The sequence below is a fragment of the Hyperolius riggenbachi genome, chromosome 10, assembly GCF_040937935.1.
Source record: "Hyperolius riggenbachi isolate aHypRig1 chromosome 10, aHypRig1.pri, whole genome shotgun sequence".
Classification (NCBI taxonomy): Eukaryota; Metazoa; Chordata; class Amphibia; order Anura; family Hyperoliidae; genus Hyperolius; species Hyperolius riggenbachi.
The window spans coordinates 245,464,744-245,487,042 of record NC_090655.1 but is presented as its reverse complement, the minus strand read 5'-3'; the positions used below and the strand labels follow the sequence as shown (position 1 = coordinate 245,487,042).

Here is a 22,299-nt window from a genome sequence, read left to right as displayed (position 1 = left end):
CAAATAGCGGCGATCGGGCGGGGGCCGGCGGCGATCAGAGTGCTGGCGCAGCTAGCAAAGTGCTAGCTGCGTCCAGCAAAAAAAAAATTATAAAAATCGGCCCAGCAGGGCCTGAGCGGCACCCTCCGGCGGCTTACCCCGTGTCACACACGGGGTTACCGCCAGGGAGGTTAAATGCACAGAGGACGCCGTCCACGCCCTCCGTGCAGTTTCGCCGGGTCGCCCCCCCCCCCAAACCCCCCCGTGCCGATCGCGACCCCACAGGCCGGGTCGGGCTCTCATGCCGCTCCTAATATGGCCGCCGGAGCTGGCCGCGGCTGCGCGGTCCGCATTGCCGCGAGTACGGCTGCGCAGCTCTAGGGCCAGCCCCCCGAACCACGCACTGTACCGTGGATCGGGGGGGTTGGCCCTAGAGCTGCGCAGCCGCACTCGCAGCAATGTGGACTGCGCAGCTGCGGCCATATTAGGAGCGGCATGAGAGCCCGACCCGGCCTGTGGAGTCGCGATCGGCATGGGGGGCGATTTCAGGAAGGGGACCCGGCGGAACTGCACCGAGGGCGCGGACGGCGTCCTCTGTGCATTTAAACATCTTGCAGGTACTTTGCTTTTTTAACCATTTTGGCCTTGTAAGTCCTTTAAGGAGCACTGGCCCTTTAGTAGTCAGTGCCAAACAGTTTCATGCTGGGGGGTTCTATAATATATTCCTCCTCTTCCATTTATTTTCCTGCCTAGCTGCCTATCTGAGACATGATCTCCTGCTAACTTGTGTTTACAAGCAAGGCTGAGTTGACTCAGCATTTGGAGGAGAAAAAAAAAGTAAAGGGAAGAAATTACATCAGGATTTAGCCTAAACTGTGGGAAAAAGACATGAATCTCACCTGGAACAGAATTCTCTTCATTTACTATTCAGTAGGAGACCTTAGGCAAGTCTCCCTAACACTGTTACTGCCTATAGAGCGTGCCCCAGTGGCTGCAGCTCTGGAGCTTTGAGTCCGCCAGGAGAAAAGCGCAATATAAATGTTCTGTGTTTGTTTGTTTGTACTATATAACATTCACTGCAATCAAAACATAGACAGCACAATACATGTGTTGTGTAAGTAGATAAAGTATTTATCTACTTATATATGTGTTTTTTTTCCCTGGCATAGTATGGCTAATCCTACTGCTTTAAAGTAAAAAAAATAAATAAAAGATACTCATCTAAGGAAAGAGAAGGCTCTGGGTCTAATAGAGCCTTCTTGTTCCTCTCCCGGTCCGCTTGTTCCATCGCTGGCTCCCCTGTTCAAATCCCCCACTGCGGGAGGCTTCAGAAGTCTTCGGGAGCCCGAGTGCTCTTAAAGACAGGTGGCTCCTTACTGCACATTATAGAGCGGCCCATGCTCCGGAAGCCTCCTGCAGAGAGCAGTCACCGATCATTTGGAGACTGTTAACAGGGAGCCAGGGGTGGACCGCATGGACGTGGAAAGGAACGAGAAGGCTCTATAGGACCCAGAGCCTTCCCTCTCCTTAGGTGAGTATTTGTTTTTTTTTTTTTTAACTGCGCTTCAGACTCACTTTAAAGGACCACTATCGCGAAATTCACAAAATTTTAAATACATGTAAAAACATACTAACAAGAAGTACGTTACTTCCAGAGTAAAATGAGCCAAAAATTACTTTTCTCCCTTGTTGCTGTTACTTGCAGCAGGAAGTAAAACTTTGACAGAACCAACAGGTTTTGGACTAGCCCATCTCCTACTTGGGGATTCTCAGGGTTTTATGTATTTTCAGAATCACTTACCGTATTTTTCGCCGTATAAGACGCACTTTTTCTCCCCCAAAAATGGGGAGAAAAAGTCCCTGCGTCTTATACGGCAAAGGCAGGGAATCCCCAACTTAATAACGCCCCCCGTTCCGAACCGCTGACCTGCCGCCATGTTGGGGATTCCCTGCCTGCTTTCCCCATGCCTGCCCGAGTCTCCTGGCCCCCCCTGGATGGAAATGTCAATAGCAGCGGCAACTTACCTTTGGCAGGCTCCTGCGCTGATCCTATATCATTGAGCTGCCCCCCCCCCCCCCCCCGCTAGCCTCCTCTGCCTCCCCCCTCTGTATCTGCCCCCCCCCGGGTAAAGGAATAAGTAGCGGTAGCTTACCTCCGCAGTGCGCCCGCGATGATTGCAGACGTCCGTCTTCAGGGCACTTCTCGCTCTAGTGGCCGGCTTTGAACTGCGCGTCATCAGTTCAAGCCGGTCACTAGAGCGAGAAGTGCCTGGAAGACGGACGTCTGCAATCATCGCGGGCGCACTGCGGAGGTAAGCTACCGCTACTTATTCCTTCACCCGGGGGGGGGCATATACAGAGGGGGGAGGCAGAGGAGGCTAGCGGAGGGGGGGGGGGGGCAGTGCAGGAGCCTGCCAAAGGTAAGTTGCCGCTGCTATTGACACTTCCATCCGGGGGGGCCAGGAGACGCAGGTGGGAGGGAGGAAGGCTGGGGGGGGGGGAGGACATATGGGGGGCACTGGAGGACATATGGGAGGCACAGGAGGATATATAGGGGCACAGGAGCACACATGAGGACACACAGGAGGACACATGGGAGGCACAGAAGGACACATGGGGGGCACAGGAGGACACATGGGGGGCACATTAGGACACACAGGAGGACACATGGGAGGCACAGGAGGACACATGGGGGGCACATTAGGACACACAGGAGGACACATGGGGGCACAGGAGGACACATGGGGGCACATGAGGACACATGGGGGGCACATTAGGACACACAGGAGGACACATGGGGGCACAGGAGGACACATGGGGGGCACATTAGGACACACAGGAGGACACATGGGGGCACAGGAGGACACATGGGGGGCACATTAGGACACACAGGAGGACACATGGGAGGCACAGGAGGACACATGGGGGGCACATTAGGACACACAGGAGGACACATGGGAGGCACAGGAGGACACATGGGGGCACAGGAGGACACATGGGGGGCACATTAGGACACACAGGAGGACACATGGGGGCACAGGAGGACACATGGGGGCACAGGAGGACACATGGGGGCACATGAGGACACATGGGGGGCACATTAGGACAAACAGGAGGACAGGAGGACACATGGGGGCACATGAGGACACATGGGGGGCACATTAGGACACACAGGAGGACACATGGGGGGCACAGAAGGACACATGGGGGGCACAGGAGGACACACAGAAGGACACATGAGGATGTGGGGGGCACAGGAGCACACATGAGGACACACAAGGTTATGTACAAGACGCTCCTGGAATATGGACGCACCAGGTTTAGTATTTTTTTTTTCCCTGGATTTTGCCCTCTAAACCTGGGTGCGTCTTATATTCCGGAGCGTCTTATACGGCGCGAAATACGGGTAGTAAATGGCAGTTGCTCCGTCCAACTGCCAAAAAAGTGTATGTTGAGCAGGAAGGCTGGCCAGCATCTTTTTATAAATGCTTTTCAGGGAATGTCTTTATAAAGAATAACGGCAATGCTGAGAACCCCCCATGAAGAGCTAGACTAGGCATAATAACCTGTCGGTATTGTCAGATATCTACTACTTACTGTAAGTAACAGGAACATAGGAGAGAAATAATGTATGCCTCATTTTACTCTGGAAGAAACAAACTTCTTATTTGTATGTGTTTACATGTATTTAAAATTATTATTAGTATTTTTATTATTTTTTTATTTATATAGCGCCAGCATCTTCCGTAGCGCTGTACATAATACAAACAAATAATGGGGAACAAATATACATAAGAAATACAAGACACTGTACAGTCATGACATTGAATAGAATAAATACAGATACATACATAGTTGATATGTAGTTGGTACATATACATATGTTAAAATTACAGCAGTATGAGAAACACTAGGAGGAGGTCCCTGCCCTTGCGGGCTTACAATCTAGAGGGTAGTGGGGAGGAAACAAAAGGGAAAGAAACACAAGGATTAGTGGGTGAGCCAGTGTGCCTTCAGTGCTGCCTATAGCAAATTATAGGCTTGTCTGAACAGGTGTGTTTTCAGAGTACATTTGAAGGTTTCCAGACTCGTGGCATGACGAACCGGCTGAGGGAGGGAGTTCCAAAGGAGAGGGACAGCCCGTGAGAAGTCTTGGATGCGAGAGTGAGAGGAGGTGACTAGGCTGGAGGACAAAAGGGTCTCCTGTGAGGAACGGAGGATTCGGGCAGGGAGGCATCTGGAGATTAAAGAGGAAATGTATGGAGGCGATAGCTTGTGTAGAGCTTTGTATGCAAGTGTGAGAAGTTTAAACTGCATCCTTTGGGCAACTGGTAGCCAATGGAGGGATTGGCAGAGAGGGGCTGCCTCAGAGGATCTAGAAGAGAGGTGGATGAGATGGGCCGCAGAGTTTAGTAGGGATTGGAGAGGTGCTAGTCTGCTTTTTGATAGACCACAGAGTAGGGTGTTGCAGTAGTCAAGACGGGAGATGATTAGGGCATGCACAAGCATTTTAGTTGCTTCTTGTGAAAGGAAGGGATGGATTCTGGAAATGTTTTTGAGATGGAAGTAGCAGGAGGTAGTTAAAGTGTTAATATGTGGTTTAAAGGAGAGCTCAGAGTCCAGAGTTACCCCTAGGCAACGAGCTTTGGGGGTTGATGCTATTGGGGTGTTATCTACATTGATTGTGACAATGGGAGGTGGAACAGAGAGCGAAGGTGGAAATATCACAATCTCCGTTTTGCTCATATTGAGTTTAAGGAAGCGGGATGACATAAATGTAGATACAGCAGATAGACTTTCGGGGATTTTTGATAGTAGTGTGGAGAGGTCTGGGGCAGAACAATAAATTTGGGTGTCATCAGCATAGAGGTGATATTGAAACCCAAAAGAGCTTATTATCTGTCCCAAGCCATGGGTGTAAATGGAAAAGAGGGGTCCAAGGACTGACCCTTGTGGTAATCCCACAGACAGTGGGCGTGGAGAGGAGTTGGTATTGGCATAGGAGACCATGAAAGAACGTCCAGACAGGTAAGAGTTGAGCCAGGAGTGTGCTAGGCCCTTGATTCCCAGTGTTGAGAGGGTCTGGAGAAGTAGGGTATGATCAACAGTGTCGAAGGCAGAGAACAGATCTAGGAGTATTAGTACCGAAAATCTGCCTTTGGCTTTAGCATCTAGGAGGTCATTGGCAACCTTAGTGAGAACGGTTTCCGTAGAGTGTTGAGGGCGGAAGCCAGACTGGAAGGGGTCCAACAGGGAATTAGCAGAGAGAAAGTTAGACAACTCTGAGTAAATGTGGCGTTCCAGAAGTTTGGAGGCAAAGGGAAGGAGAGAGACTGGGCGGTAATTAGAGAGGGCAGTAGAGTCTAAAGAGGGTTTTTTTATTAGTGGTGTTATGATAGCTTGTTTAAATGAAGAAGGAAAAATGCCAGTAGAGATGGAAAGGTTAAACAGTGTTGTTAAAGCAGGAATGAGGGGGGAGGAGAGCTGGGGGATAAGATAAGAGGCAATAGGATCTGAGGCACATGTAGTAAGATTAGCTTTAGAGATTAGTGAAGAAAGACGCTGTTCAGTTAAGGCTGAGAAGATTGTTAGCGGGGAGGAGGTTTGAGTGGGTGAGTGGTTATGTGGAGAGGGATAGTTGATAGTAGGGGAGCTGCCGGGCAGAGAGGAAAAAGGAAGAGGTGATTGGACCGGTGAAGAGGGTTGCTTTTGAAAGCTGTTCTGTAGTGTTTCAATTTTGCTCACAAAATATGCTGCAAAGTCCTCTGCAGACAAGCTTGTCGTTGTAGGGGGAGGCGGGGGGTGGAGAAGAGAGCTGAAGGTGTTGAAAAGTTGTTAAAGGTTATGGGATTGTGAAGAAATGAGTGTAGAGAAGTATGACTGATTTACAAGTGAGAGAGCGTCCCTGAGCTGCAGCAGCGTGTTTTTATAGTGGGCACAGTCATCTGCATTGGAGCTTTTCCTCCACTGCCGTTCTGCTGCCCTGGACTGTCTTTTCAGTTGTTTGATGGGTTCAGTCAGCCAGGGCTGTCTGTTGATGCGGTGGGGGCGGAAGTTGGTGAGAGGGGCGGCTGTGTTCATGACAGCGGTGACTGTGGTGGAGTAGTAGATGGATGCTGACTCGGGGTCAGTGTAGGATGACAGGGAGCCCAGGGGTTTTAGAGAGTCAGCTAGGGAGCAGAGGTTGAGGTTGCGATAATTCCTGCATAAGCATGATGGCTGCACTATGGCAGCTGGAGCAGGCAGGGAGGGGCTGATTGTAAAAGTTATGAGATTGTGATCTGAAAGGGGGAATAAAGAGTTATTAAATGTGGAAACTGGGCAGAGCCGGGTAAAAACTAGGTCCAAAGTGTGGCCATCTTTGTGGGTGGAGGTTGAGGACCACGGGGAGAGGTCATAGGATGAGGTGAGTGAGAGGAATTTTGTGGTAGTGGAACAGTTAGTGTCTATGGGGATGTTAAAGTCCCCAATGATGATGGAAGGAATGTCAGTGGATAGAAAGTGGAGAAGCCATGTTGAAAAGTGGTCAATGAAGGTGAAGGCTGGTCCAGCAGGCCGGTAGATGACAGCAACCTGGAAGTGGTGAGGGGAGTAGATGCGGACAGCATGAGCCTCAAAAGAAGAGAAAGCCAGAGAAGGTGCAGGTGCAAGCGGTGTAAAAAAGCAGTGTTCGGAAAGAAGAATTCCCACCCCACCCCCATGTTTGTCACCCGATCTCGGTGTGTGGCTAAACTTGAGGCCACCGTATGAAAGGGCAGCTGGAGACACAGTATCAGATGGGGTTAGCCATGTCTCAGTGCGCCCCAGGAAGGTGAAAGCATTAGTGATGAACAGATCATGGACATGGGCTAGTTTATTGACTACAGAGCGTGCATTCCAGAGGGCCCCAAATGTGGGAGGGGGAGAGCTGAGAAGGCAAGGAATGGTGATCAGGTTACATCGGTTAATGTGCGTGGAGGAGTGAGGATGGTCAGTGCGGGATGTGGTATTTACCAGAGTGCAGTGCGGTCTGGGAGAAGGTCCTGGATTGGGTGATATGTTCCCAGCAGCAAGTAGAAGTAGTAGGCAGAGATGAGAGAGGTGAGGATGTGATTTGTATGTGACAGAGGGCTGTTTAAGAGATGTGGAGGAAGGTATGTGTGATTTGAGAAATAAGAATAATTCATGAGTAGAGAGAAGAGAGGATGGTAGGAGAGAGGGAGCAATGTAGATGTCATTGCTGGCAGCGGGAGGGGTGAGTGATGTAGGTATTTTAAGTAGTGGGGCTGACAGGATAATGGCTGTAAAAAGGATATTAAACATTTTGCAAGTTGGTGTGTGTATAATTAGGGAAAATAAGTGTCAGAGTTAAAGAGTGCAGGGTAGTTTGTGTGATTTTATCAGGTGTATGTGGATGGTTGAAATGAGGGTAGTTCAGGGTTTGATAAACATGAGCTGATGGTGGAGGTCAGGGAAACCAAAGAGAAAATATCATACCAGTGTTAGATCAGCAGATGAGCAGCCATGGAGAGTTTTGTGTTTGTTCTCATCTGTTCTCTTCTGGTTCAAATCTGGGCTAATTCTGAGTGTCTTATACACCCTTAAAGATATGCCCTTTAAGTATATGACCTGCTGACCAAAACGGTCTTGCTGACCTTCGAGTTCTACTAATATAGGCCCTGAGTTTGTAGTTAATAGGCAGATTGCTATCAGGTGAGAGTTGGCTGGCCAATTTGTCTCACAGGGGCAGGGCTAGTCAAACATATGCAAAGGCTCTATTGAATAGCTAAGAAGTAGCAGGAAGTGGCCTAAGTTAATTATGCATACCATTTGAGAAAAAGAGATTAGCAATGCAGGTTTCAGAGGCTTTCAATCAATCAGTCAGGAAATATTGCATAGAGTCAAATGCATACCATTTGAGAAAAAGAGATTAACATGTTAACATTTTTCTCGATAGTGGTCCTTTAAGTGTGAACTAGTCCATTGATTAACATGAGGTCTCAGTTTAAATCAGTTTTTCAGTGCAGAAAACGTGCACGAAAATACACAAGTGTGTCCCCTGCTTTAAAGTACTGAATGTTTACGGAGTATGTCTGTAAATAACTTAATTTCAATATTAAACTTTTATTGTTTTATTTTTGTGTTCAATATGAACCATTTCTTGGGAAATACATTATCATTTTTTTTTTTATTTATACAATGAAAATTTCTCTGACGGGCAACTGACTGGCGGTGAATTCACCACCTGTTAGCTGCCCTCCTGCACCGGCCATGCGCTTGTTAGTGCTCGGTACCTGCAACAGACAGGTAGCCCGCCATAGAGTCAGATCTGAGTGTGGCCACACCTACTGGGTAACACCACCTCGTTCAGCACGTAAAACATGTGGCGTTACAACCGCTGCAATCTGGATGCATTAAATTGCACTGGCAGACAGCAGGCGGGACACTGAACTGCTCAGCAAGTATGCAGTTCAGCCTCCTGTCTGAAAGAGGCTTTAGGTCTAGTTCACACTGTGCGCTTTGGTAGCATTTTGCTGATCGCTGGCGATCAGCAAAAAGCTGTTTTTACTGTATAGGAGAGTGATTGCCTATTGTGATTGCATAACATTGAAATGCAATCGCTCTAAAATCACTCCAAAAATGCTGCATGCACCATCAGCAAATCGCTAATCACTGGCAATCGCTCCAGTGTGAACACTACCATTGACTTGCATTAGCAGCAGCATTTTGCTGATTGCCAGTGATCAGCAAGTCGCTGAAAAATCACCCAGTATGAACTAGCCCTTACTCCTCCCTGCTCTAGCAGGAAAGTAAGGAATTCTGCCTCTATAGAAGAAAGCTACCTTAGAACTGTAAGTATTATTGTGTGAGGTGAATTGCTGTCAGCAGTCATTGGCAAGTGTGTAAACCTGGTGCCTTCTTGTCCGAGTGGCAGTGACTGATACAAACACACCAGCCTGTCACATTCCTGGCCAGCTGTATCTGTGTGCAGAAATTACCTGATCAAGCCCCTCCCCCCATTGTTCTGCTCCGCCTCACTTGTGCTCTGCGTGTTGGAAATTTCTGTGCTGGGCGTGGTTGGGGGTGGAACCAATACACAAATCAATGACAACATTCAGGTGCAAAAGAACACAAAGTAACTGATTTTGAAATGTTTATTTTAAGTTTTTTTTTATTAAAATGTACAAAAACGTATCAAACTATAACTTCTCTGTGTGGCTTTATAAGACTCTGACTCATATCACCAAGTGGCAGAGTAGTGTCTAGTCTAGTTGAGGTGAGCCACGGCCACCTCGTGGCAAAGTTGCGACCACTAAGTTGTAAGAATTAGAAAACACAACCGACCATCCATACCACAAACTGAATTAGGTTTAGTAAAGTTGCACGGGGTGGAAGCTGAAGGCTGTGGGGTGAGGGTCCTGGTGTGCAATTATAGCCAATTTCCCCCTTCGTTCCCCATTTCTTACAAATAAATGGATACAACTAATTTGCTGCCAACAGAAAGCGATCATTGGTCTATGAGATCATCGCTTCCCTCTGCAGCACAATGGGGAACTCTGACACTGACTCTCCATACACCTGGCTCTCCTAAAGTCTTTGTAGAGGAGGAGAGTCCCATTTGGGCACACACTAAAGTAACTTCTCTTAGGGATTTGTGCAGAGTTTGCAGCCTGTATGACAGCAGAAGTAACAGGCAGATGTGTGTGATTTGTGCCATACTGTCCGCTCTGAGGGGAAAGCTGTGCAGGAGAGCAGTGACTGCTGGAGCAGCTAACTGAGGGAGGAGACAGCAGTACAGATCCATCACCCACTGTACACTGCTGATCCTAGGGAGACAAGAGGTGCTGCTAGCTGACATTTCTTTCTAGGCATACTGGTCACACAAAGTATATAGAAGCTTTTACAGGCCTGCTATGAGACTTCCTCCTGTGGGAGGCTTTAAAGAACAACCAAAGTGAGAGGGATATGGAGGCTGCTGTATTTACTTTTTTTTCAGTCAAATAATTTTTAATGACACTTGAAGCAACAGCAGTGATTTACAGTACATAGTAACCGTCCTTTTTTAGGACAGCTCAGGGTCCCCTTTAAACAGAGGGAAGTAGTAGAGATACATTAAACAATACTCTGTTCACAGGGCTAATGATAGTAAGAACAGAGGGAAAAAAGAAAGAAAAGGAGTAGATGGGTGAGAAAAGATCAAAGATTACTGGGGGAGATTTATCTACGCATTACCAACAGTTTTCTCTTCTTAATCTGTTCTAACCAGCAGGGAGAACAGTTCTGCATGATAATAAGAACCTTTTTAAATCCTAGGTAACAGGGCATTTTAGCATGAATTTCTAGAGCTGCACTACAGAGTGCAAATCCATCCCTAAACTGGCGCAGATTAAGAAGTGCTTGATAGCAGTTCTACAGATGTAGAACTGCAAGGTAGTCATGATTGCAGAGTGCAGGCTAGGCATGATTTGTGAAGGGCTCCTCCCACCTGCTGAATTCCTCCTCAGAGCCTGCTGCTATCAATACAGCAGGTGTGTTGGTTTTAACTCAGCAACAGCAATTCCCTCACACACTGCACTGTCTGAGAGTTTTAGAAGGAATCTGCACTAATGATTTCTTAAGATGCCCAAGACAGTTCTGCATGGATTTCTAAAAACCTACTAATATTTTGTCTCAGACACTCTTGCTAAATCTGGCCCAATGTTCCAAACAGCTATCAATTTAAAGAGACACTGAAGCGAAAAAAAAAATTATGATATTATGATTTGTATGTGTAGTACAGCTAAGAAATAAAACATTAAGATCAGATACATCAGTCTAATTGTTTCCAGTACAGGAAGAGTTAAGAAACTCCAGTTGTTATCTCTATGCAAAAAAGCTATTAAGCTCTCCGACTAAGTTAGTCGTGGAGAGGGCTGTTATCTGACTTTTATTATCTCAACTGTAAGTGAACTGTTTACTTTTCCTCTGCTAGAGGAGAAGTCATTACTTCACAGACTGCTCTGAAAGACTCATTCTGAATGCTGAGTGTTGTGTAATGTGCACATATTATAGAATGATGCAATGTTAGAAAAAACACTATATACCTGAAAATAAAAATATGAGAATATTTTCTTTGCTGCTAATCTTCTAGTAATTATTCATAGTACACAACCAATTCATTATATCATATTTTTTTTTTTCGCTTCAGTGTCTCTTTAAAGGGAGTCTGAAGCCAATTAAAAAACAAACAAAAAAAAAACAGATACTCACCTAAGGAGAGGGAAGTCTCTGGGTCCTAATGAGCCATCCTGTTCCTCCTACTGTTCCAGCATTAGCTAGTCCGTTTGCAGTCTCTGACTGAGAGATTGCTCTCTGCTGCTTCTTGAGCCCGAGTGCTCCCGAAGGCGGGACGCTCCGTACTGCGCATGCAGCTGCCTGTCTTTGGGAGCACTCAAATTCTTGAAGACTTCCAAAGCTTCCCGCAGCAGGAGATTGGAACGGGGGAGCCAGCGCTGGAACATGGGGACCGGAGGAAGAAAGGGAAGGCTCATTAGGACCCAGAGTCTTCCCTCTCCTCAGGTAAGTATCTGTTTTTTGTTTTTTTAAATTAGCTTCAGATTCACTTTAAAGTTATCTATTAGGCACACCTATCCTAGTGTTGCCTCTATAGACAAGTCCTTTCATATCCAGATGTGAATAGGCTGAATGAGTCCAAAAACATTCTCTCCTGTTTTACAGGTATTAACCTAAGAATTTGGTTTATGAAGGGTTTAATTCCATTCTTTCCAAGTCTGCATTATTTAAGAAGACCGGTGTCTTTTTGATGTGTTTTTGCATTATTTACTTTTAAACAATTTGCCCGGCAGTCCTTCAGATTTCTTTGGCTGCAGTAGCATCTGAATCACACACCTGAAACAAGCATGCAGCTAATCCACACAGTACACTTGATCTGCATGCTTATTCAGGATCTATGGCTAAGAGTATTATAGGCAGAGGATAAACAGGACTGCCAGGCAATGTGCATTTCATATTCCTCTCACTCCAGGTTTGCTTTAAGGTTAGTGTTAGGCGCTCGCTGTATTTTACAATGTGCATTAACCAGTTGCCGACTAGGGCTTTCTGCACTGATCGGTGCTGCGTTGGCTCTCCAGCCCGCAGCACCGATCAGGAGTGAGCCAGGGCGATCAGACTACCCCCCTTTTTTCCCCACTAGGGGGATGTCCTGCTGGGGAGGTCTGATCGCCGCCGGCTGCAGTTGCTTAGCGGGGGGGGCTCTTCAAAGCCCCCCTCCGCAGCGTTCTCCGCCGTCTCTCCCGCTCCCTCCCTCTCCCTCCCCCTGTGAGCTGCGCAGGACGGATTTCCGTCCTGCGCATTGAAGGATAGGCTTCAGCGCCGTATGATGTAAACAGCGGGGATTTCTTCCCCGCCTATTTACATTTTGCCGGCGAGCCGCGATCGGCGGCTCTCCGGCTGTTCACTGAGACACCCTCCGTGAACTGACATGGAAAGGCCGCTCGATCGAGTGGCCGTTTCCATGGTAACCCGCAGACGACCAGTTTACGCCAATCGGCGTTAGCTGGTCGTCAAGAGGTTAATCTTCTGTGTGAGTTCTTTGGTGACCACGGGCCCAATGCACAAAGCAGTGTTAAAGTGGATCCGAGATAAACTTTTACTCATTGCATAATTGTGTTCCTTTCATATAGTTTATAGAGCATTCCCCAAGCCAAATACTTTTTTTTAATACTCTAATTCCCTATAAACTAAACAAGCCCCACCCACAGCTTCTCCAGAGTGCCTTGGCACTCTGAGCCTTAGTAGCAAGGGCTTATGGGAGCTCAGTCTGGACAGGAGACGGAGGAGGTTACCATCCAGAGATTTCAGAGACAGAGGGGATGGGGGGGGGGGGGGGAAGAGGAGAAAAGTTTTTACAGGCTGAGGGCTGGAGATGCAGAGCAGCTTGCCTGTGTGTAATGTGACAAACACAACATGGCAGCTCTCATTGTATCACAGAAATAATGAATCATAAACTGTTGAAGCCGTTTGCAGCTAGATTTGCTGTGTAAACTATCTAAACTTTGGATAAGATATCTAGACAATTTACTTGTCATAGTTAGTTTTTTTATCTCGGATCCACTTTAAATAACAGTGCACAGGTAGAGCATGGCACTAACGCCAGGGAAGCAACGTGCACCACACTAATAGGGTAACCATTGGAGCTCCCTTGGCATTAGTACCAATAAAATTGCAGGCACATTTACAGCTGCTTCATGCATCAGGACCTATAGCTGTGAACTAGAAAATACATTTGCGCCACTTTTGGATCATGAATACAGACGTTATCCAGTGTGAGTTTTCTTGTGCCTCTGAAGGTGTGAGCGATACGTGAATTTTTTCCCACACTCTGAACATGAAAAGGGACGCTCTCCTGTGTGTGTCCTCTGGTGACCCTGAAGAATTGAGTAACTGGTAAATTTTTTCCCACACTCTGCACATGAATAAGGACGCTCACCTGTGTGTGTTCTCTGGTGAATCTTAAGGTGTGAAATAGAAGGGAAATTATTCCCACACTGTGAACATATATAGGGACGGTTACCTGTGTGAGTTTTCTGGTGTCTCTGAAGGTGTGAACTATAAGTGAATTTTTTCCCACACTCTGAACAAGAATAAGGCCGCTCTCCTGTGTGAGTTCTCTGGTGACACTGAAGGCTCGAATGATCTTTAAAATTTGCCCCACACTCTGAGCATATATAAGGACGTTTCCCTGTGTGAGTTCTCTGGTGTCTCTGAAGGTGTGAACCATAAGTGAATTTTTGCCCACACTCTGAGCATGAATAAGGACGCTCTCCTGTGTGAACTCTCTGGTGACTCTGAAGAACCGAGCTATGAGAGAAGTTTTTCCCACACTCTAAACATGAAAAGGGGCGCTCTCCTGTGTGAGCTCTCTGGTGTCTCAGGAGGTATGAATTAGAAGGAAATTTTTTCCCACACTCTGAGCATGAATAAAGACTCTCTCTTGTGTGTGTTGTTATCTGGTGCTTCCGAAGGCTTGAGCTAGCAGTAAACGTTTTCCCACACTCTGCACATGAATAAGGGCGCTCGCCTGTGTGTGTTATATGGTGCCTCTGGAGGCTTGCGAATTGAGTAAACGTTTTGCCACACTGTGAACATGAATAAGGACACTCTCCTGTGTGAGTTCTCTGGTGAGCTTGAAGGTAAGCATTAGAAGAGAAATTTTTCCCACATTCTGAACACGAAAATAGACGTTTGCCTATGTGAGTTTTCTGGTGAATCTGAAGGTGTAAGACAGAAAGGAAATTTTGCCCACACTCTGGACATGAAAAAAGCCGCACATCTTTGTGACTTCCTTGGTGTTTAGCAAATTCCCAATAAGATGTAAAAGATTTATCACAAACCAGACATGAATGTCTCTTGCTGCCATCAACTGTTACAGTATCTGCTGTACTGGAAGGTTCCTGAGAATTACCCCAATCATTCGCTCTGCCAGCAGTGTGCACACCTGGAGGGGTATTTGGGGTAACAGGATGTGACCCTCCAGAAGCTTCCTGATGATTAGAGAGATTTGCAGAGTTAGCTTCAGGGATAAGCCTGAAAAGTACATTCCCAATAATGGTGACAATTCCTGGAGGAATCTGGGTGCTGCCATTATCTTCTACATTACAAGGGATCGGTACAAGACGGTGTCCCTCTGACCTGTTCCCAATATTGTCTCCACCTGCTGGGAGAAAAGTGAAAGTACATGTTACCTGCTGATGTCAGAGGCTTCGATACATATCAAAGCAAAGTTGTGATTGGCCCCAAGCTCATACTGCACATAAGTAATAACTCCCTCTGCGGCTGACATGCATAACTGAGAGAGTCCCCCTCTAACTTACACACACCAGGCCAGAGTCTAGAGTTTCCCTTTAGATGGAGACTCAGAAAGCTGAGACCTCTGTTTATTCAAAACACCAGACCTCACCCTAATGCAATAAATACCACATATGGATGAGCTTCAAAGGGTTTCTCTGCACTTTTATTGCACCAGACACACACTGACTATGCACTACAATACACACTCATATCAGACATGGTGTTCAGAAGAGACTATGGTGACCTAGCAATTACTACTATAGCTAGACTCCAAATCAGAAAATCCCTATTTGTCATAACTACAGAATGAGAGGACTTCTAAATACACAAAGTCCAGGTAGATTCCACTTGACATCCTGATCACATACCAAATAAGGCTATATGATATTGTATAGCCAATGTCTTCAAAATAATGGTTTCTCAGGAACACAATACTGTAGAATAGTCATGTTGAGTATCTATGTGAATAGTAAGACTAGCAGAGTGTGATCATTCTATTTGCACATTAATCTTGAATTCCCCCAGAGAAATGAGACACAAGAAGTCATAAGAAATTATATGTAGGCGGGGCCACAGAGGGTAAGAAAGCAAGTCTCCGCCTCCAGTTCTGCACACAGCCAGTCTTATCATTATAAGACTATAAAATGCTGAGTAACCCTTTATCTGATTGGTTTCTGTACATGACATTAGTGCTGCCAACGAGCTGCTGCCAGTTCCTCACCAGGAGCATTAGAGAGAAGCTGTGACTCCCAATGGACTGATTGCTGCAGCTGCTATCACTGTAACCCCAAGGACTGGATCAGACCAACAGAAACCTGCCTATTCTTTCTTTATTCTTTTTATTGTTACTGATGGCTATAGTGTATAATTGTTAATGTTTTCTATCTGTGTCTCTGTAATCGAGAATCCACCATGCTGCCTGTACTTTTATACATGTTATAAAATCATTTAGGCTATCTCCATGATCTGAGTAGTCAGTCCTGAACCTGACTCCGGACAATACTGCACCTATTGTGTGCTTGCACCTCGGTGCCACTCTGCCAGGAGCACAGGAGAAGCTGATAGAGACATTGCTTACAGATATGGGTTACATGTGACATTACTATGCACAACTGTGTGTGAGCTGTAAGGCACATGTAGGAAACACGTGGTGGCAGATATCTGTATGTGTGTGGAGCAGGGTTGTCAGTACAGGAAACAGATGAGGCATGTCCCACCCTCCCTCTACATAGCCTATAGCAGGGCTTTTCAACCTTTTCAGAAATTGTACCACTTTTATCGCATGAACATTTTCAAGCACCACCAGTGATTTCGTAAGATGTCAGCAACTCAGCGAAAAAAAAAATAAAAAAAATAAAGTATGTACTATTATTATTATTATTTGTATTTTTAAAGCGCCAACATATTACGCAGGGCTGGCCAATAATTAAGGATACATACAGTGTTAACCAATATTACATTTGTGCCTGTGCTTACTGATAGAATCAAGTCAGATTCCACCTGAAGACAGTTCGTTCCTTTAGTTTTATACAGGTCAATGAAGAAAAAAATGCCTTCTCGCACAAGTACAGTTGCTTGCAAAAGTATTCGGCCCCCTTGAAGTTTTCCACATTTTGTCACATTACTGCCACAAAAATGAATCAATATTATTGGAATTCCACGTGAAAGGCCAATACAAAGTGGTGTACATGTGAGAAGTGGAACGAAAATCAAACATGATTCCAAACATTTTTACAAATAAATAACTGCAAAGTGGGGTGTGCGTAATTATTCAGCCCCCTGAGTTAATACTTTGTAGAACCACCTTTTGCTGCAATTACAGCTGCCAGTCTTTTAGGGAATGTCTCTACCAGCTTTGCACATCTAGAGACTGAAATCCTTGCCCATTCTTCTTTGCAAAACAGCTCCAGCTCAGTCAGATTAGATGGACAGCGTTTGTGAACAGCGGTTTTCAGATCTTGCCACAGATTCTCGATTAGATTTAGATCTGGACTTTGACTGGGCCATTCTAACACATAGATATGTTTTGTTGTAAACCATTCCATTGTTGCCCTGGCTTTATGTTTAGGGTCGTTGTCCTGCTGGAAGGTGAACCTCCACCCCAGTCTCATGTCTTTTGCAGACTCCAAGAGGTTTTTTTCCAAGATTGCCCTGTATTTGGCTTCATCCGTCTTCCCACCAACTCTGAACAGCTTCCCTGTCCCTGCTGAAGAGAGGCACCCCCAGAGCATGATGCTGCCACCAGCATATTTGACAGTGGAGATGGTGTGTTCAGAGTAATGTGCAGTGTTCGTTTTCCACCACACATAGCGTTTTGCATTTTGGCCAAAAAGTTAAATTTTTATCTCATCTGACCAGAGCACCTTCTTCCACATGTTTATTGTGTCCCCCACATGGCTTGTGGCAAACTGCAAATGGGACTTCTTATGCTTTTCTGTTAACAATGGCTTTCTTCTTGCCACTCTTCCATAATGGCCAACTTTGTGCAGTGCACGACTAATAGTTGTCCTATGGACAGATTCCCCCACCTGAGTAGTAGATCTCTGCAGCTCGTCCAGAGTCATCATGGGCCTCTTGACTGCATTTCTGATCAGCGCTCTCCTTGTTCGGCCTGTGAGTTTAGGTGAACGGCCTTGTCTTGGTAGGTTTACACTTGTGCCATACTCTTACCATTTCTGAATGATCGCTTGAACAGTGCTCCGTGGGATGTTCAAGGCTTTGGAAATCTTTTTGTAGCCTAAGCCTGCTTTAAATTTCTCAATAACTTTATCCCTGACCTGTCTGGTGTCTTCTTTGGACTTCATGGTGGTGTTGCTCCCTATATTCTCTTGGACAACCTCTACAGAGCAGCTGTATTTGTACTGACATTAGATTACACACAGGTGCACTCTATTTAGTCATTAGCACTCATCAGGCAATGTCTATGGGCAACTGACTGCACTCAGACCAAAGGGGGCTGAATAATTACGCACACCCCACTTTGCAGTTATTTGTAAAAAATGTTGGGAATCATGTATGATTTTCGTTCCACTTCTCACGTGTATACCACTTTGTGTTGGTCTTTCACGGGGAATTCCAATAAAATTGATTCATGTTTGTGGCAGTAATGTGACAAAATGTGGAAAACTTCAAGGGGGCCGGATACTTTTGTAAGCCACTGTATGTGGAACCAAATGGCAGTAAAGGTACAATAGCTTTTCCCCACTTCTGGGTGCAAAATCTCTCTCTAATCAGATTCAATTAGAGATAAATTTCTCTATGTGGAATCTGCCCATAATCTTCTGATGTATAGCTACCTTAAGAAATTCACCAATCAATGAATATCTAAATAGAGCTGCCCGCCCCATCATAGTGTGAATGAGTTGTTTATCTAAGCAGGTCACATGGCAGAGGCAGAGAGTGTAATGTTTAACCACTTGCTGACCGCACGCTTATACCGTGCGTCGGCAAAGTGGCAGCTGCAGGACCAGCGACGCAGTACTGCGTCGCCAGCTGCAGGCTGATTAATCAGGAAGCAGCCGCTCGCGCGAGCAACTGCTTCCTGTCAAATCACGGCGGGGGGCTCCGTGAATAGCCTGCGGGCCGCCGATGGCGGCTCGCAGGCTAAATGTAAACACAAGCGGAAATAATCCGCTTTGTTTACATTGTACGGCGCTGCTGCGCAGCAGCGCCGTAAGGCAGATCGGCGATCCCCGGCCAATCAGCGTCCGGGGATCGCCGCCATGTGACAGGGGACGTCCTGTCACAGGCTGCACAGGACGGATAGCGTCCTGTGCAGCCCCGATCACCAGGGGGCCAGGTAGGAGAGGGGGGAAGCGGAATTTCGCCGCGGAGGGGGGCTTTGAGGTGCCCCCGCCAGCCACACGCAGGCAGGAGAGATCGGACCCCCCCAGCACATCATCCCCCTAGTGGGGAAAAAAGGGTTGTGATCTGATCTCTCTGCCTGGTGTTTGATCTGTGCTGGGGGCTGTAGAGCCCACCCAGCACAGATCACATAATTTAATGCTGGTCCTTAAGGGGGGGTAAAGGGTGGGTCCTCAAGTGGTTAAAGAGACTCTGAAGAGAGAATAAATCTCGCTTCAGAGCTCATAGTTAGCAGGGGCATGTGTGCCCCTGCTAAACCGCCGCTATCCCGCGGCTAAACGGGGGTCCCTTACCCCCCGAAATCCCCTCCATGCAGCCGGGGATCTCTTCCTAACCGCCGCAGCCCTGCCCCACGCGCGTCTGTCAGCGCGTATCTCCGCCTCTCCCCCGCCCCTCTCAGTCTTCCTTCACTGAGAGGGGCGGGGGAGAGGCAGCGATGTGCCACTGATAGACGCGCTGAGAGGCAGGGCTGCAGCCGTTAGCCCTGCCTCTAGGAGCAGCAAAATCTACAACGAATTTGGTCGTTGATGGGGGGGGTTGGGGGTGAAGGGACCCCCGTTTAGCCGCGGAATAGCGGCGTTTTAGCAGGGGCACACTGCTAACTATGGGCTCTGAAGCGAGAATTATTCTCACTTCAGTATCTCTTTAAGGGCTCTGCCTCTGACACAGGTGACCTGGGTTCAAATCTCGGCTCTGCCTGTTCAGTAAACCAACACCTATTCAGTAGGAGACCTTGGGCAAGTCTCCCCAACACTGCTACTGCCTATAGAGCACGTCCTTTGAGTCAGCCAGGAGAAAAGTGCGATATAAATGTTCTGTGTCTGTATAATCTTGTTGCTTGCTGTGCAGAGCAGTCACCCATCAGTGACTCCACTCCTAGCACTGCATCTGTAAGATCTGAATGTGGGAGGACACCAAGAATGCTTCTGAGCGTCTTTCAAATTGCCAGCGATTTGAAAAGCGCTTGTCTAATGTTACCCTATGTGGATGGTACCACAGCAGTGTTGCGATTTTTTTCTATATCACAAAAGCTGCATGTAACATTTTTTAGAGTGATTCATTAAAAAATTGCTTCACAAAATCGCACTCCCAAATTGCTAGTGATTGCTGTTGCGATTTTGGCATTGTACTAGCCCAGAGAGAAGAGGAGTGGAGAGAGAATGAGAATAGCCTGAGATGGAGCAGAGAGCTTATCTGTATTGCAGTCCCACATCACACAGAGGCTACTTGCCTGTAATAGGACTCATGTCCCTGCCAGTCTCTCACACAAGTCAGAAAGCAGCCCTCCTGGAGTCTAGGGACTGTCAAAAACTTTTCAACCTGTTAAAACCTTATCCACACATGCAGTCATTATAACAATGGGGAGAGACCAGACATTTTTCCCATGGACCCTCCAGGCAAGTTCTGCATCATGCTGTGTAGATTTACCAGCTTGTCTACCCTCTAATTACTCTGTATTTGTGCTTTTATCAGCTAGCCTAGTGCTTCACATTGTCTTACAAAAACAAACCTGAAAACACCAGACACTGGACTAGCCCTAAATCACTTTTACCTTTGAACACCCTGCAGCCTATAGACACTTCCTTTTCATCTCCCCAGAGCGTACCACCTGGCCAGACGCAAGGTACCACTGATGGTACGCGTACCATGGGTTGAAAAGCACTGGCCTATAGCATAGATATGGCAATGTTCAGTCACATACAATAGTGCATGGAAGTTTGTATTCTAAACCCAGAGCACGCATGTTAGATAGATAGTGGGCCCCCATCTCGTTTCTGGGTCCTATAGCAGCTGCCATGGCTACACCCTTGGCTGACTTGCATTCTTTTGCAATGTATGTTGCTCACTAACACAAATGGAATGGAGATCTTTCATAACTTACCTGTGCAGATATCTACAGATTTATTTGTCATTATGTCACTCTTCTCCACAGACTGCTGATTACTCCCCACATACATCTCTTCTTCTTCTACTTTAATTGTCCTTATCATATCATCCCCCTCTATAGACTGCTGATCACTCCTCATATATGTCTCTTCTTCTTCTTCCTCTTTAATTGTCCTCATAATGTAACCATCCTCCATAGACTGCTGATCACTTCTCACGTACATCTCTTCTTCCTTTTTACTTGTCCTCATCATGTCACCCTCCTCCATAGACTGTTGATCACTCCTCACATATGTCTCTTCTTCTTCCTTTTTACTTGTCCTCATTATGTCACCCTCCTCCATAGACTGCTGATCACTCCTCACATACCTCTCCTCCTCTTCTTCCTTTTTACTTGTCCTCATCATGTCACCCTCCTCCATAGACTGCTGATCACTCCTCACATATGTCTCTTCTTCCTCTTTAGTTGTCCCCATCATGTCACCCTCCTCCATAATCTGCTGATCACTCCTCACATATGTCTCTTCTTCTTCCTCTTTACTTGTCCTCATCATGTCTCCCTCCTCCATAGACTGCTGATCACTCCTCACGTATGTCTCCTCTTCTTCCTCTTTACTTGTCCTCATCATGTCGCCCTCCTCCATAGACTGCTGATCACTCCTCACATACCTCTCCTCCTCTTCTTCCTTTTTACTTGTCCTCATTATGTCACCCTCCTCCATAGACTGCTGATCACTCCTCACATATGTCTCTTCTTCTTCCTCTTTACTTGTCCTCATCATGTCACTCTCCTCCATAGTCCGCTGAGCACTCCTCACATATGTCTTTTCTTCCTCCTCTTTAACTTCAAGTTTTACATCAATCCGTTCTTTACACTAAAGCCACAAATCACAGAGATTTACACAAGTGTAGTGCGTTTAAACTTGAAAAGTACAAACAATTAAGTACAATAACGTTATTCTGACATCACTCAGAGACTTCGTGCCAAACTTGAACATTGATTCAATAGTACAATCAGGATAGAAAAGCATGATACACAACACGCAATTATTAAGGTCTATACAAAAATTAACTTTGGTGATATCCAAACCAGAAAAAAGATAAAGTAGGAAAAAAAAAATAGAAAGAAAGCAAGGTGACCACACTCAGGGCAATTCCTATTATTATAGGTCAACTTATACATCAACTGGTGTAATGGAATAGCTACGTTAACCCATTCGCGTTCCGTCGTTTTCACTTGAGAAATGTTTACCTCCCATTCATTAGCCTATAACTTTATCACTACTTATGACAATGAACTGATCTATATCTTGTTTTTTCCGCCACCAATTAGGCTTTCTTTGGGGGGTACATTTTGCTAAGAGCCACTTTACTGTAAATGCATTTTAAAGTGACTCTGTAACAAAAATTACAACGTTTTTTCTACCATCCTACAAGTTTCTAAACCTATTCTAATCTGTTCTGGCTCACTGCAGCACTTTGTACTATCACGGTCTCTGTAATAAATCAATGTATCTTTCCCCTGTCAGACTTGTCGGCCTGTGTCTGGAAGGCTGCCAACTCTTCCGTGCTGGTCTGTTCCTCTATGCACACTCCAGTGTGTGTTTTATTTACATAAGCCAGCAGCTTCTCTGCTATCTTATCAGTGATAGAAGAGAGCTGGATAAGGCTGTGAAAGTAGCTGGCTGACACATACTGAGGAATTACAAACACAGGCACAGGCAGAGCTGTCTGCAGGAA

General features: G+C 46.2%; 1 pseudogene; it reads right to left on the bottom strand.

Annotated features, from left to right (window-relative positions):
- Window positions 1-22,299, bottom strand: part of LOC137537035 (zinc finger protein 721-like) — a 97,359-nt pseudogene that overhangs the window by 65,366 nt on the left and 9,694 nt on the right.